Consider the following 15,352-nt stretch of genomic DNA (forward strand, 5'->3'; position numbering starts at 1 on the left):
GGGCACCTTCTAGAGTACCTACGCAGGAAAGTGGGACCCAATCGGTAGGAAATTTGGCAGATATTGCTGAAACCCTTTCTGAATCCCAATCCGATATCCTTTCCTCCAGAACAACTAGTTCATTGTCCATGGACAATCTTGGGCCGTCAAATAGTCATTCCGTAGCCCCAAATAGGACACCCACAAAATCTTTTAATCCATTTGAAGCCGACACCATGGGGTTAACACTCAATGTGAGACTCCAATATGTCTACACGAATGCTCAAGGAGCTGAGATCTTTAGGGATCCACAACAACAGTATCTTGTTAAGATCGCAGACATTTTCTCAGAACTTGATAGAGCACCTCTAGTCAATGACCAGGGTAACATGTACATGGGTGGAGATGGTGTTCGCTACAAAGTCACCTACCATCCAGAGAATGTAGACAAATTAGGGGAGCTCTCTAAAACCGAGTTCTTAGACTTATCAAAACTTTTCAGAGAGCAAGGGAGCCTAGAGATGATTGGCTCATTGAGCCGCACATGCCTGGACCCTCCAATGCCCAGTCCTCAAAGCCATCCATAGATGATTTACTTCTTGTAGATCTAAATTTGGAAAGGGATAGGAAAGGCAAGAGCAAAATGGATCAGGGGGCTGAGAACCAATGGGAGTTTGTACGACAAATTCCAGTGACAAAGGTCTTACAGGATGACCCACTTCAAGAGGTCTATAAGGACTCGTTAGAGGGATATTATGCCACAACTAGATTGCCACAGCTAGATCTTCCTCTAGCACTGGTGGTGGTAGTTGAGAAGCTTGCAGGACACATGAACCGAATAATTGATAAATGGGCCAATGAATACCGAACCTTAGATTGGAAAGAGATTCGGGAGCTCACGTGGAAAGGACAACCATTATTCATGGAAGTGTTCTCAACAAATACAGCCATACCAGGAGAGACAGCCTTTCTTGGAGAAACTGTTGCCCCTCCCCTATGAGAGTTCACTAGAGAGGGACCTTCAACATCTAAGTGGACCACTGCTAGTAGCCCAACCCTAGCACCAAGACATTATCCGACACCAAAAGTGCGACCACAGATCACACCCCAACAACATTTTTCTCACTATAACAATCGGAGGGTAGGGGAGCCAACTCGGCCTCCCATAAATGCACCTCCTCAAATGCGGGTGACAAGATCTTTGGAGGGGTTTGGTGAGGCTGGTAATAGGGGACCCACACCAATTTTGGATGCATGTGGACCATCTTACCAAAGAGAGGAACAATTCCCACTGAGAGTGAGAGGCCGTAGGCCCTATGATGAGTATTCAAGACAAGTAAGGCCATCAACTCTTCAGAAACTGGTAAAGAAGTATGAAGGGTCGGGAGATCCATATGACCATGTAGCAGCATTTAGGCAAGCAGTTCGAGCTTAGCAAGTGGCTGATAAGCATACTCAAATTGAAGGATTTGGACTTACTCTTGAGGGAAAGGCCCTTGTCTGGTTTCAGGCATTAGAGGCTTCAGACAAATCTTCTTTACGAGTTTTGGAAGAGAGATGCATTGCTGCTTTTTCCTTGATGGGAATTCAACATGACACGGTAGCACACATCTACTCTTTCAAGCAAGGCGAGAATGAGAGTGTTAGAGACTGCGTAAATAGAATGAAGCAGTACATTAATCGTTGCCCAGAAGATGAGAAGCCCGCCCAAAGTCGATTAATTTCTCTCTTCTTAAAAGGACTCAAAAATTCAACACTGCATACACATCTCTATGCGAAGAAGCACACAAATTTCAATGAGTGTTGCCATGATGCTATGGATTTCACCGATAACTTCAAATTCCAAGATGGTTCTAGCCCAGAGGTGAAACTTAGAGATCAGTGGGGTGATGACCAAAGTTCAGGGTCTAGCGCTCTAGTAAATCCAGACCAGATAGCTAACCTAGTACTAAGGAGATTGGGACAGACCTATCGTCCACCCATGCAGCCACAACAACAGCAGAGCAGAGAATGAGGAGTGTACTTCCTACAGGTCCTCATCTTTGTGGAGCATGTGGCGGTAACCATAAAACAGAGTAATGTAATACCTTTTCTCCTCTAGTCACAAACCAACCCACAAAGAAGTGGTGCCAAGCCTGTGCTTGGAACTTTACCCATACCACACAGGAATGTACTCGCATTGCGAGAATGAGACAGGAATGTGAGCAGCCAAGGGGTGGAGTGGCTCCACAAATGTATCAACAGTATACTAATTTTAAACGTAAGCCGCCGATGGCACAAGAGCAAGCACGACCTGTTCTTGGGGGTGCTCAACCTCCTGCTCCTAGGACTGCTTTTGTGAGGGTTGTTGACTACGACAATTCAAATATATGTAGAGACTTGGTAAACCCAGGCTATGTGGAGGAGGAATATGCATCATATTCATCCAAGGAAAATCTCTTTGAAAGTCCCGCATACCCAAGCCAAGCACTGGGAGGCTCAACCAGGGGAACAAAACTCTTTGATGTTGCTAGGCGGCTACCAACCTAGGACTCCAGGCCCCTCAGGTCAATGGCAGCCAAGGAAAGTAGAGGCCAAACTAATGGGCCCCTGTTATGAGTGCGGAGAACCCCATTGGGTTGGTGATTGTCCACATCGCTCAAGGCAAGCATCTCGATCCAATACAACAGTACAACAGTTTCCACCAATTGAAAGATATTGTCTAGGGTGTTGTGTAGAACACTTCCCAAAGGATTGTCTGCTGAAACCACATGAGGAAGGCACCTCTCAACCAAAGGTCTCACTCAACCTTGTAGGGGCAGTTCCATCACCACCTTCATTAGAGAATGAAGATGTCGTGCCACTTAGAGTCATGACTAGATCACAGACACGAAATGCCGAAATACAAACTGATGAGACACCTCGAACTAGGGATGCAAAGACAACTCTAGTGGACAAGACCCTACAGTCCAATAGAAAAAAGACCACTAGGAGGAAGAAGAACCGTAACAAGCAAACTAAAAGTGCATCCACTAGTTCTCAAGATGCCTCTAAACAAAACATGAGGGATAAAACTTTTACATCCCAAGAAGTGCATGAGGAGCATCAACCTCAACTTGGGCCTAGTGCTAAACAAGATGAGACTAGTACGACTAAGGATAGTTCTGGGGGTTCTGTTTTTGTGGATAAAGTGAATGAGACTCTAGATGCCATCATTGATGCTCATAGAAGTCGCATTGCAGCTTTATCTGAGCTACCCAAGAAGCTTCAAGAATACCCAAACCCTCGTGCAAAGAAGATCAATCTAGCTGTACATCAGCAACTCATTAGGGAAGCTCAGTCAATACTTGAGGGACCACCACCACCTATTCCTCGGGGCCCAACCTCTCTTAAGCCAACATTAGAAACCATACCAGAAGTATCATCAAGTCAGGAAATGAAAAGTGAGCTCATTTCACAAGCTCATAGCGAAAGGTCTGCACCAATTGACACCCAATTGAAAGGAGGTATTCTGCCACCACCTAGCCTTGTCTTCCCATGCAATGATGAAGTTATTGATGCTAATGAGGACATGGCAAATGAGATGTGGGCCGCAGTTCATGAGAAAGTTAATGAGAACATGTCTTCTATTAGTTCGCCTCCATTCTCTGAGGTGGATTTTACCACGGGCACGGAAAACAACTTTGGATGTCCAAGCATCTAGGAGGAAGTTCAAACAATTGTTTCTCCTAGAAGTAAGCATACAATGAAAACCTTACCATCATATCTGGGAGAATATGAGAACTGTTCTCAAACCTTGAGGATACCATCCATGCATAAAAGGTTGACCGAGGAGAAGGATATGAGTATCGTGCAAGCTATTTTGTCAGCACCAGTGGCTTGTACCTTACCATTGCTTGATTTGATAAAAATTCGACCTGAGTTGTGGAATGATATTGCCACATGTTTGTCAGAGCAGGTATTGCTACAAAAGGGTCACCATGAGTGTACTATACACCCTGAGACAAAGCATGTTATGCCAGTTTCTATCAACAAAGTAGGAAAATTTTGTGAGGACGATCAGGGAAATGCTACCCTCCCATTAGAAGTGCGAAAAGTAGTTTCAACTGCAATACTTGATAGTGGTGCAGGAGTGGGCATTGTGACAAGGTCCATTTGGGAAAAGTGGGGCAAACCAGCTATTAGGAGTACCAGGATGCGCTTGCAGCTAGCAGATGGGAGCTTAGAACATCCCCTTGGGCTGCTTGAGAACATATTGGTCACCACATGTGGGATTGAATATGAGCACACCTTTGCAGTAGTGGATTTTGGAAAACATCCAAACTATGAAGTGATATTGGGTAGACCATTCATGCGACAATTTCAAATGATTCAAGATTGGGGATACAATTATTTGTACCTCCGACATGATTCTGTCATCACAAGGGTCAACCTAAGGAATCACTCATATCGTGATGTAACAAGGTCTCTAATAGATGAGTTTGATTCTGCTTCATCTGAGGGCTCAAAAGTTACTTTGTCAGATGGGCGAGAAGATCTGTGGATGTGTGGAGCCGATGATGGAACTCCAACCTGAAAAAATCCTAGATGTTCGGGAGAAGGCTCTCAGGAACAGAGTCCTTACAGAATTTTTGGTTAAGTGGAAGTGCTCCTCCGTTTCAAACACATTCTAGGTACTTCTATGCTCCCTTAGGTGAAAATTGCTGTGGGCACTTTGTCACGTTATTCTATCAACAGCATCACCCATTTCCACATTGTCAAGAGTGTGCACGACTCGTATTAGGAGAAGCTTCACATATTTGTTGGATATGCCGCTCTTACTTTAGACGATATGGCACGGGCTTAATGAAGCAAATTGTGGGAATTACACCCCAACGCCATAATCTTCTTAATGTGAGAATACCAGAGAGAGGACCAAATCAACGTAGATTACCTGAGGAGGTTCAAGCACAACAATGGAGAGATACAAGCTTAAAGGACTTGCAACCACTGATCTTGCAAGCCCTCCTTCCCCAAGCCTCAACATGTCAATATTGGATCAATATGAGTACCTATATTGCGCAGTTCCAAAATCAAAATTGTCTGCTTAACCTTCCCATAGAACCAATGCCATATTTTAGTGAGAAAGCACTCCTTCCTCTACCACCTTCTCCAGAGGTCGATTTTTGTGAGGGGTTGTCCCTGCATCCTGAGGAAATTGATACCATCTTTCCAGCAGACGAGGACACGGATCCACACAGCGCAAGGGTAAGCTCAACGACTCTACAATAAGATCGACAAGCCAGGGCACTTTTCTTCCACTAGGTTTTTCCCCTCGGCTATATTCGGTGATTGGCACCAATAGCAAATTTTATTCTTTTCTTTTCTTTTCTTGTTTGTTAATAACCATTTTGCACAGATCTCAGCTAAACAAGAGCATTAAACACGCCCCAATAGTCCACCTACCGTGCACACAAATTAGGAAGGGGGGAGACATGCTATGTCTACAAAGACCAAGGAGGAGCAATCTGCACAAAATCAGCAATGCATCAATGCAAACAAACAACATCAACGGGCACTACAACAGGTGTATTCAAATCTTAATCTTCTGTTCTTTATGTGCTTTTATCTTTTGGATATATGGTTTGCATGTTCACACAATATTGGCTGGTTTAAGTTTTCGATTAGTTGTTAAAATATGGTGAGTAAATTCTAGATTCTTAGAGGACTTAGTAAAAGATATTTCTATCTAAAGACAGTGTAGGATATATACCAAGGGAGTATGCCAAGTTCTTATGCTTTCAAGGTATATTAGTTATCCCTAGTGGTAGCTACCTCTTAGGTATGAGCTAGGTGCTAGGAGTAATAAAAATTTATGAAAATATACCCTTAAAATATATATATATACAAAGTGAATTGAGACATGACGTGTCTACAGCCATGAGGAATGCTTGGTAGGACCTAGGGTTGTCTTAGCACCTTGGGGCCGATGCCTTGGTTTCCATGGGTTAAACACTGACGTCTAAAAGCTTCAGAAAAAGACCTTCAAGGAATCTATCGCCTTGATAGATGTTGGTAGGACTCTGGGGTACACTATGGGCCTTCGAGACCGTTGCCCTCATCTTCATGGGGTACTCCTTATGTCATAAAAGAAAGAAAAAGGGTCTGTCACCCTTGAGATACTTAGCGGCTTTTAGATTCTCTTGGCGAAGGTCTCTTGGCCATTGCTTGGGTTTTATTGGGATAGAACCTTAATCTTTATCACCTTCTACACACACATTTTTTTTTTAAAAAAAAAGAGAGTTCCAATCACCTTTGCTCATATTTAGGAGTAGGTTTGCCACTTAGGAATAACTTAAATACTTGTAGGACGTTGAGACTGCGGTCATAACCGGCGGTGTACAAGCACACTTGCCTTTGCATAGCACTATCCACCACTTAGTCTCACTTTGACTAGTCTTTACTCACCTATTTTAGTACTCTTTAAAACTTTAATCAGCCTTTCACTTGTATGCTCACATGTGAAATTGTCATTGCTATTTTTTCTTTTCTTCTTTTCTTTTCTTTTTTTCAATAAAAGGCTTTACTTGTGTCCATTGTTTTTTGCAGTTCGTGCTCCTACCGTGCTCGAGGACGTGCGCAAAATAGGAAGGGGGGAGTGTTGCATGACAAATGAAGATCAATGCAAGGATGCAACAAAAAAGACACTTAGGGCTCTTGTGAAGAGTTCCAAGTTGTAGATGAATGTGGGAGAGGGCTTGACAATAATCCCACATGGGAACTTTTGGGAGTTTTAGAGTTTTTGTATAAAAAGTGGCCCATTTGAGAGCTATAGAACACTCTTTGGTCATTTGGTTGAGAGGCTCATAGAGAGAGCTTGCTCCATAGCTCCTTCTCATGTGCTCTCCCAAGGCTCTCCATCTCCATTCTTGCTTCAATCTTGTACTCTCTATTCTCTACATTTTCAATGATATGAGGTTATGGTCTACACACTTGCTAATCTAGATTTCTTAATGATGTTTTGATGCTAAAATCTGATTTGTGAATTGTAGCGTGCATGTGATGAAGCTTGTGCATGAAATGATGTGTAGTTGAGGCTTGTGTGATAGCTCTTTGCATGTTAGATTCTTGCATAAGTTGCATTTTTATGCTTAAGTGTAGCCTAATCTTGATGCTTTGATTATGTTAGATTGATTTCTTGAGTGTTGAAGAAGGATTGAGTAAGACTAGAAGTCATTAGTGTGTGGTTAACTAATCTTCTCCCATTCGGGATAGCCTCTATGTGCTAACCGGGTTGCATTCACGGATTGACAAAGTGTGTGGGTTGGAGTGTAGCCTCCGCTATGCTATGATGTCCCAAACAAGCAACTGTAGGTTGCTTCTTGCTACTCCAACTCACCACGGCACTTCCAAGTGTAAAAGCATATCCACTAATAGACCTCTTGTCATATGAGCTACCTGCCCAATCAGCATTTGTGTAGCCATGTATGTCCAAGATTTTACCACTCTCATAAAGTAGACCATAATGTGCAGTGGTCTTCACATATCTCATAATGCGTCTCACTGCATCCAAAAGTGGTTTTCTGGGGCTCTGCATAAACTGGCTTACTAGCCCCATAGCATAACTCAAATCCGGGCTTGTGATAGTCATGTAAATGAGACTACCAACCATCTTTCTGTACATAGATGGATCATCCAATTCCTCGCCATAATCAGCCCGCAACTTTACATTTTGCTCCAAAGGTGTACTCATAGGCTTACACCCTGTCATGCCATACTTTGCCAATATATCCAATGCATATTGGCGCTGTACTAACCAAGTACCTGCATGATCTTTGACCACTTAAATTCCAAGAAAGTATCTCAACTCACCAAGATCTTTCATGTCAAATTGCCCACTCAAAGCTTTCTTGACATGCATCACATCTGCACCATGATCACCTGTGATAATCAAGTCATCCACATAGTTGACGAGTAAAACAATCCCATGCTCTGTCTTCTTCACATAGAGCGAAGAATCTGCTGTAGAAATCTGAAAACCAAGTGAGATAAGATATCTGCTCATCTTATCATTCCAAGCACGAGGTGCTTGCTTTAAACCATATAATGCCTTTTTCAATCTGCATACGTGAGTGGGATATCTTGGGTGTACATACCCTTCTGGCTGTGCCATATACACTTTCTCTTGTAGATCTCTATTTAGAAATGCATTCTTGACATCCATCTGATGCATTTCCCAGCCATTAGCTGCAGCCATAGCAATGACTGCTCTCACTGTGCCCATCTTAGCCACTGGACTAAAGGTTTCATCGTAGTCCAAACCTTGGGTCTGTGCATAACCCTTTGCTACCAATCTTGCTTTATGTCTCTCAATAGAACCATCAGATTTGCACTCACTTTGTAAACCCATTTACATCCAGTAACATTCTTGTCCTTTGGTAATGCAACCAAGTCCCATGTGTCATTATGGACCAATGCGTCCATCTCAACATCCATTGCTTTCTCCCATACATGCTCTCCAATAGCCTCTGTATAGCATGTAGGTTCCACATGCTTCACCATAGATGTCATATATGCATAGTGCATAATAGCAAAATCTCGATATGTCAATCTGTCAAAACTGGATATCTGACTCTCTGGGACTCCGTAATGCATGCGGGTCACTCTGAACACCTGTAACTCTAGCATGTGGTGGCACATATCTATCCTGCCTAGCACCAGGTGTGCGTAAAACAGGTATGCCAAGCTCCTCATCCAAACTCTCTGAACTAGATGACTCATAACCTGTAATTCCAATGCCTTCAACCTTCTTCTTTCCTTTATCCATAGCACTACTCCCAGTGCTCACTCTCATGCCTCAAACGTCCTAACCATGGACGTACAGTACTACTCTCAGCCTCTGCTGGCCCAGACATAGAAGTAGAACTAGAACTTGCTTGTGGTAGGTTCACAGGCACATTAGCCTCAAGTGACTCAATGACACCCTCATCTTTTGCTTTGTACCAACTAGCAAGCTCATCAAACACCACATCTCGTGAGATGACCACTTGTCTAGTTTGTGGGTTGTAACATTTGTATGCCTTTCGATCCTATGCATATCCAACAAATACACATTTCTCTGCCGCCTTAGGATCCAACTTTCTTCTTCTTTCGTCAGGCACATGTACATAAGCTATGGATCCAAAAACTTTGAGGTGTCCAATGTCTAGTGTGAGGTGAAAAAAAGAAAGAAAACCCTGCCTCTATAGCCCTTCCACCTCGCAAACTTGGAATAATACACACGAACGGGGGCACCACCAGCCACCGGCTGGAACACTTCCTCACACTTCTCCACCCACCCACGCCAGACAAACAGCACCAAACAGGGGCACCACACCAGCAATATATTCCCAGATCAAAACATTATACAAGCTTCTCCCGACACAGAAGCCTTACTCACACAACCATTACAAACACTCACTCAGGCCTGTCTCACTGCCGAGGATACACCACATCCCCAATCACCACATGATCCATTCGCCTGCATGCTGTACCAATCACACCAGAAAGAACCCGGCCACTCACTTCAGAAGGCGCCCACACCAGCTAACCTTTAACTCTCTGCAGCCCATCTACTCTGCCTGTGTCGTCAGCAGCAACTACCCAATATCTCTTTCTCTCTCTCTGTCACCTGCAGCTTATCTGCAGTGCTACCAGCCCCACCAGCCTCTGCACATCCCTTGTCTACGGCCACACGTGCCCTCTCTTTTCTTCACAGCGAACCTCCACTGGTCGCAAGCCCTCCTGGCATCCAGCCTCTCTCTGTCCACCAGCCACCTGTCTCTTCACTTGAGTGGCTCCCTATCCCATTCTCTCTGCCCACCTATGTTCAACATCAGTCATCTAGGCGCTGTCACCTCAAGGGCGGCCTCTGCTCTCCACGCGTCTGCCAGCTTCAGCTGCAGCCCTTTCACTTTATCTCTGCGCCACCCTCTCTGCTAACCAGCCCAAAGGCGGCCTTTCAAAAGCTCTGTGCTAGCCTGTTCCCTTGTTATGCCAACACCTCAAACGCACTCTCCTTGCGCTATCAGCCCGACTACCGCCATCACCTGCAGAGCAGCAGCTGCCCAGCCTCTCGATCACCTGTAACGCCACAAACCCGCTTCTCTTCTTCTCTCACCACGTCTCTGCAAGGCGGCCCACTCTTTGAAAACCACTACGTTGGCTCTGTTGGCTCAGTAGAGCACCTCCGGCTGCGCCCACTCTTTCCTTGCACCTTGACGCCAGCAGCTCCCACACACGGCTGCTCTCTCAGCTCTCTGCTTATGCATCCCCTCCATGCTCACCAGCCAATCAGCCCTTCGACCAGCACCTCCAGCCCTTCGACCAGCACCTCCAGCCAATCAGCCCTTCGACCAGCACCTCCAGCCCGTTTGCTTTAGCGCCAACCTTACACAAAACACGACTCTTACCACTGGGGGCTCCAACCACCGCCAACACCACTAAACACCTGGGATTACAACCTAGTCCACGCTGCCGCCAGCCTTCCCACTGCTGTAGCTTCTCTCTAGGACGACCTCCCCACAGCTCTGTGTATCCGTGGCTACGCCTAAGAGCCTCCGTCAAAACAAGGCGACCTCACCTTTTTGTCTGCAGGCGTCGACTCGCCATGCTTCTCTATTTTTCCAGAAGATGCCCTAGCCGTTAAATATGCCTCCAAGTGGCTTTTCTTTGGTTGGCCACATCATTATCATTTTATTATTTCTTGTAAGGCCTACAAGATGGTCACCCCTAATAGCTTTCACACTCATGTCCTTTGCTACCTTGGCCACATCAATGGTTGCTTCCCACGCTTTCCACATCTTCAAATGCAACTTAGTGCCCATTGTATTTTGACATGCCCACACATATCAAGCGACCGCGCACACATATGAGCCATCGAACAGCTGATAGCACCTGCAACAAACCTCTTACCGGACAGGCCTGCAACAAATCCAAATCAAATGCCGTCCACCTTGTACCTGGCAATGCCCTCAAAAGCAAAACCTTCACACACGCCACGCATCCATATGTACACGAGCCCAAAAGATCTTTCAGAAAAACGCCTGACATCTGGCCTCTAACCTGTAAGCCGCATCTCTGGCATGCTTCCATGAATGGCTGTTGTAGGTGTTTTGTTCAGTATATACACTGCAGTAGCATATGCTTCTGCCCAATAGTAATCTGGCATGCTCTTTTCATTGAGCATCGCCCTAGCCACTTCACATATGACTCTATTCTTTCTCTCAGCCACACCATTCTGCTGAGATGTATACCTGCAAGTCAACTGTCTTCTTATTCCATGCTTCCTCAAGATATGCTCAAAAGCTTTTGAGGTGTATTCACCACCTCCATCTGTCCTCAAACATTTAATCCACAACAGCCATATTGCTTTTCTACAAAAGCTTTGAAATCCATGAACTTTTCCAACACTTCACTCTTCTCTCTCAAAAAGTATATCCATGTCATCCTGCTGCAATCATCTATGAATGTCACATAGTATAAACTGCCTTTGATAGATGGGTTTTGTGCAGGACCCCATACATCACTATGTACGATCTCAAGTGGCCTGCTACTCATATTTCCTTCTCTAGGAAACCTCAACCTTGCCTGCTTTCCAAACTGACAGGCTTCACAAACATGCTTATTCCCATCATATTTAAATCTAGGCAATCCACTGACAATGCCTCTTGTCTGCATGTTCTTTAATCTTTGTATATTGACATGTCCAATCCTCTTATGCCACATATCAATGTCCTATACCACATTTTTACTTTTGGAGAACATGGCTGATTTTAGCTCAAGAATTCCAGCATCCAGCTTAAACAATCTGCCTTCTTTCTTGCCTTTAGCAATGACTCTACATACAATACATCTGACATAGACTTTGTCCGACCATTGTGCATAACCAATGATACACTTCCAACATGTGTAATCACATGCTGGGTATCATCACCTGTCTCCACATAGCCTTTTACATCCATAGGCTTCATATGCTCAAACCATTCACCATGACAAGTCATATGGTTTGATGCTCCAGAATCCGTATACCATGTATCATCATTCTCAGCATTTGTCATCATAGAACCCACAACATGTTTCATGGCGAACAAATGATTTGCAGTGCCATCATTACTGCTTGTTGATGCATAATTTCCACCACCATGTTGTGCATAATTTTCACCATAATGACCACCACCACGTTGTGCTCTACCCCCTCTCAAATCATTCTATTTGCAGAAACAATCTCTCGCCATATGACCATATTTGCCATAGTAATGGCATTCCACATCTTGCATAGAATTTTGTTGGCCTTGCCAACGTCCTCTACCCCACGGGGGTTACCTCTGCCTCGCTGAGGTGCATATCCACGACCACCTTGAGCACCATATGTGGGCTGAAAATTCTATTGTGATGACCTGTCCTGCCATCCACAACCATTACCACCACGGCCACGTGATGCGAATCTCCCCCTGCCTCTAAAACCTCTCTGAGAATAGAAAGCCTGATTTCTGCCATTATCATCATGGCTAGTAGATGCATCCAGAAATGAATCACTGAGTTTGATTTCCTCAACCAGCAAGAGTGAAACCAACTCATCAAAGTCTGGTAAACGTGTACTCCTCACGGCGGAGATAGATGTATCAAAAGATTTGTATTCCTTGCCAAGACCACGCAAGGTAATATCCACCAAATCAGGCATGGGGGCATTTATTGTGGCCAATGCATCTACAAACTTCTTGATTTCTTGCACATAATCATGTATGCTCCTTTTATTCCGCTCCACATTATGTATCTGCTGTCGCAACTGAGACTTACGAGCACTCGTGTCTGTATCAAACATCTTTACCAAAGTATCCCATGCATCTTTGGGATTCTCAGCATCCTGTATGTGTATGAGCATAGCATCAGAAATACATATAGATAGATAATGCAGCACTTTGAATGCTCTTTCTGACCATTGCTTATAAGCAATAGCTTGCTGCTGTGTAGGTTGTCGGGGTAGCTCAGGCTCTGGTTCAGAACCTGTAATGAGATTCCAAAAACCTTTTCCTTTCAAGAAACTTTTTATCCTGTACTTCCATGCCTGGAAGTTCTTCCTATCCAGCTTTTCACCAACAATCTGTACTGGATTATCCAACATGTTTGCTTAACGTCCACCTTCTGCACTCGTCCAAATCTATAACCGAGCCTTCCTCAGCTCAACCACACTCCAATGAGTGTTCCAGATACTCTAAAGTAACCAACAATCTTCAAATTTGATGTAGAAAATCAACCTGTATGCATCTAAGATGAACTAGCTCACGCAGTCCGGGATACCTTGCTTTGATGCGCTTTCCAAGGCTCCAAATCACAATGTAGTGGTGCAATCAAGTATGGACAACTTGAATTGACACCTAGACAACCTCAATGTTGAATATCAACACCATCTGACATGTGTACATATCAATTTTTGAAAACCCCTTTCTCTGTTTTGGAAAAAACCAGAAAAACCAGTAGTAAAATGGCTCTAATTTCTTCAATATTTGTCCAAATTGAGCAACCAGGCATTCATTAGCTTAGAAATAGTATCCATCAACTCCATGTAAGAGGAATTTATCCAATTGTATAAAACCAAAGATTAATTGCTCAATTAAAAATGCTCTGTTTCTCTACAACCAATGGACAGCCTGTTTAATTAGTTCATTCCCAGCTCAATTAAGCATAATTGATCAATCCGATCACATATCCCTCTTCTCTAATGTGTGTAGCAACCAATTACTAAAGAAATTTTGGAAGTAATCAACCAACCAAGTAATAATCGGCCTCCTCGCTTCAAATATATCACAATTCTGCTCTGTTTTCTCTGTGCTGGCTGCGCCGCCTGCTCTACAGTGATTTGGGAAGGTTTGAAGTACTATTTGATGATGGGTTTGAGTCCCCAACACACTTGGGTATGTGTGCAACCAGTCAATGGTTGGATTTTTACCAAAAACATGCTCCAAATGCTTCAATTTTTTACTCCTCTTTCTCTATTTTGTGAGAGCTCAAAAACCAGAGCTTTTCACTCAATCAAATGCATGTAAATTGCTCCAAAATTTGTTTAAGGCTTGCATAGGGGTTGCCAATACATCTCTCCTTGTCAAATACATGTGTCTTTTGCGAGAATCACTTCTATTTCACCATACATCAGTGTTTCCAAGTTTTAATGGAAAGCTTCCAAAAACAAGAAATTTTCTTTGCTTTGATTTGCTCTAACTTGCTTTGTTTTTGCCTGTATCACCTACAATCTGCTCAAGGATGTTTAGAAGACCTTACCCGGTAGGCCAAGCTCTCAGATCTGATAGTATTTGGTGTGCTCCAAGCTTCATAGCTCCAATGGCTAGCTCCACAGCTTCTCTTCACAGCTTCTTCTCCCTCTTCACTCACTCACTCATAAACCCTAATAATAAACAGCACAAGGCTCTGATACCATGTTGAAAGAACGGTAGAGGGGGAGGAGACACACACACAGGAGAAAACCCTAATGTATATTGCAAACCCTAACCACACAGGGAAGCCATCTCCACTCTCACACAAAGCATAATGCCATAATCCATAATACACACAACACACTATGAGTTGTGTCCACACTCTACTAACCCTAGCTAATGTCCACACACTATGACCAGCTGGACACGCGGTCATTTATGTCTCACACATGTTCCTACCTAACATGCCAGCACATAGCATAGCTGGCTCACACTGACATCGAGCTTGAATCTCAACAATCTGGACATGCGGTGTCTAAGGTAGACACCTCAGTGAAAAGGGGCCTTCCTTTCCATGTCATTTCCCTAACCTCTGGCCATTCAAGGGTTCTAAAGTCGTTCCCCTATCTATCATGAATACTCTTAGTGAAACCTTCTAGATGCTCTATAGTTATTGTATGCATGATTGGAAGCTCTAAGCTCAGGTGCTTAGTGGTTGCATAGTAGGTTTCTACCGCATCCCTATACACCTCTTTAATTGGGTCGTCTTGATAGATTTTAACTACTAGAATTTCTTTTACTATGTCCCATGGGTTTTTCTTGGTCTCTTTTTCTTTTCCCGTTCTTTCTCTATCCTCCCAATTCCTGTCAGAAAACAATTCTTCAAGTAAAGAAATGGGTGTACCAGGTCTGCGCGATGTTCCTGGCATATTTGGGTCCGATGGAAGCTCCTTTTTCTGCTTTGCTTGTGCGCTAGGTTGAAGTACACCCAAAGCATCCACTTGTTCAGGATTTTTGGTGACCTCGTAGCGTACTCCATTTCTACCCATGTACATATCGTCTTGGTAGTTTACCCATGGTGTTGGTTAAAATACAGAATGAATGTCTGCAATTTTAACAACAAATCGGCTCATTGGATCTTTGTAGATCTCACCGCCATGCGCGTT

The sequence above is a fragment of the Cibotium barometz genome, chromosome 45 (assembly GCF_041138505.1).
Source record: "Cibotium barometz isolate CiBa-2024 chromosome 45, ASM4113850v1, whole genome shotgun sequence".
Lineage (NCBI taxonomy): Eukaryota > Viridiplantae > Streptophyta > Polypodiopsida > Cyatheales > Cibotiaceae > Cibotium > Cibotium barometz.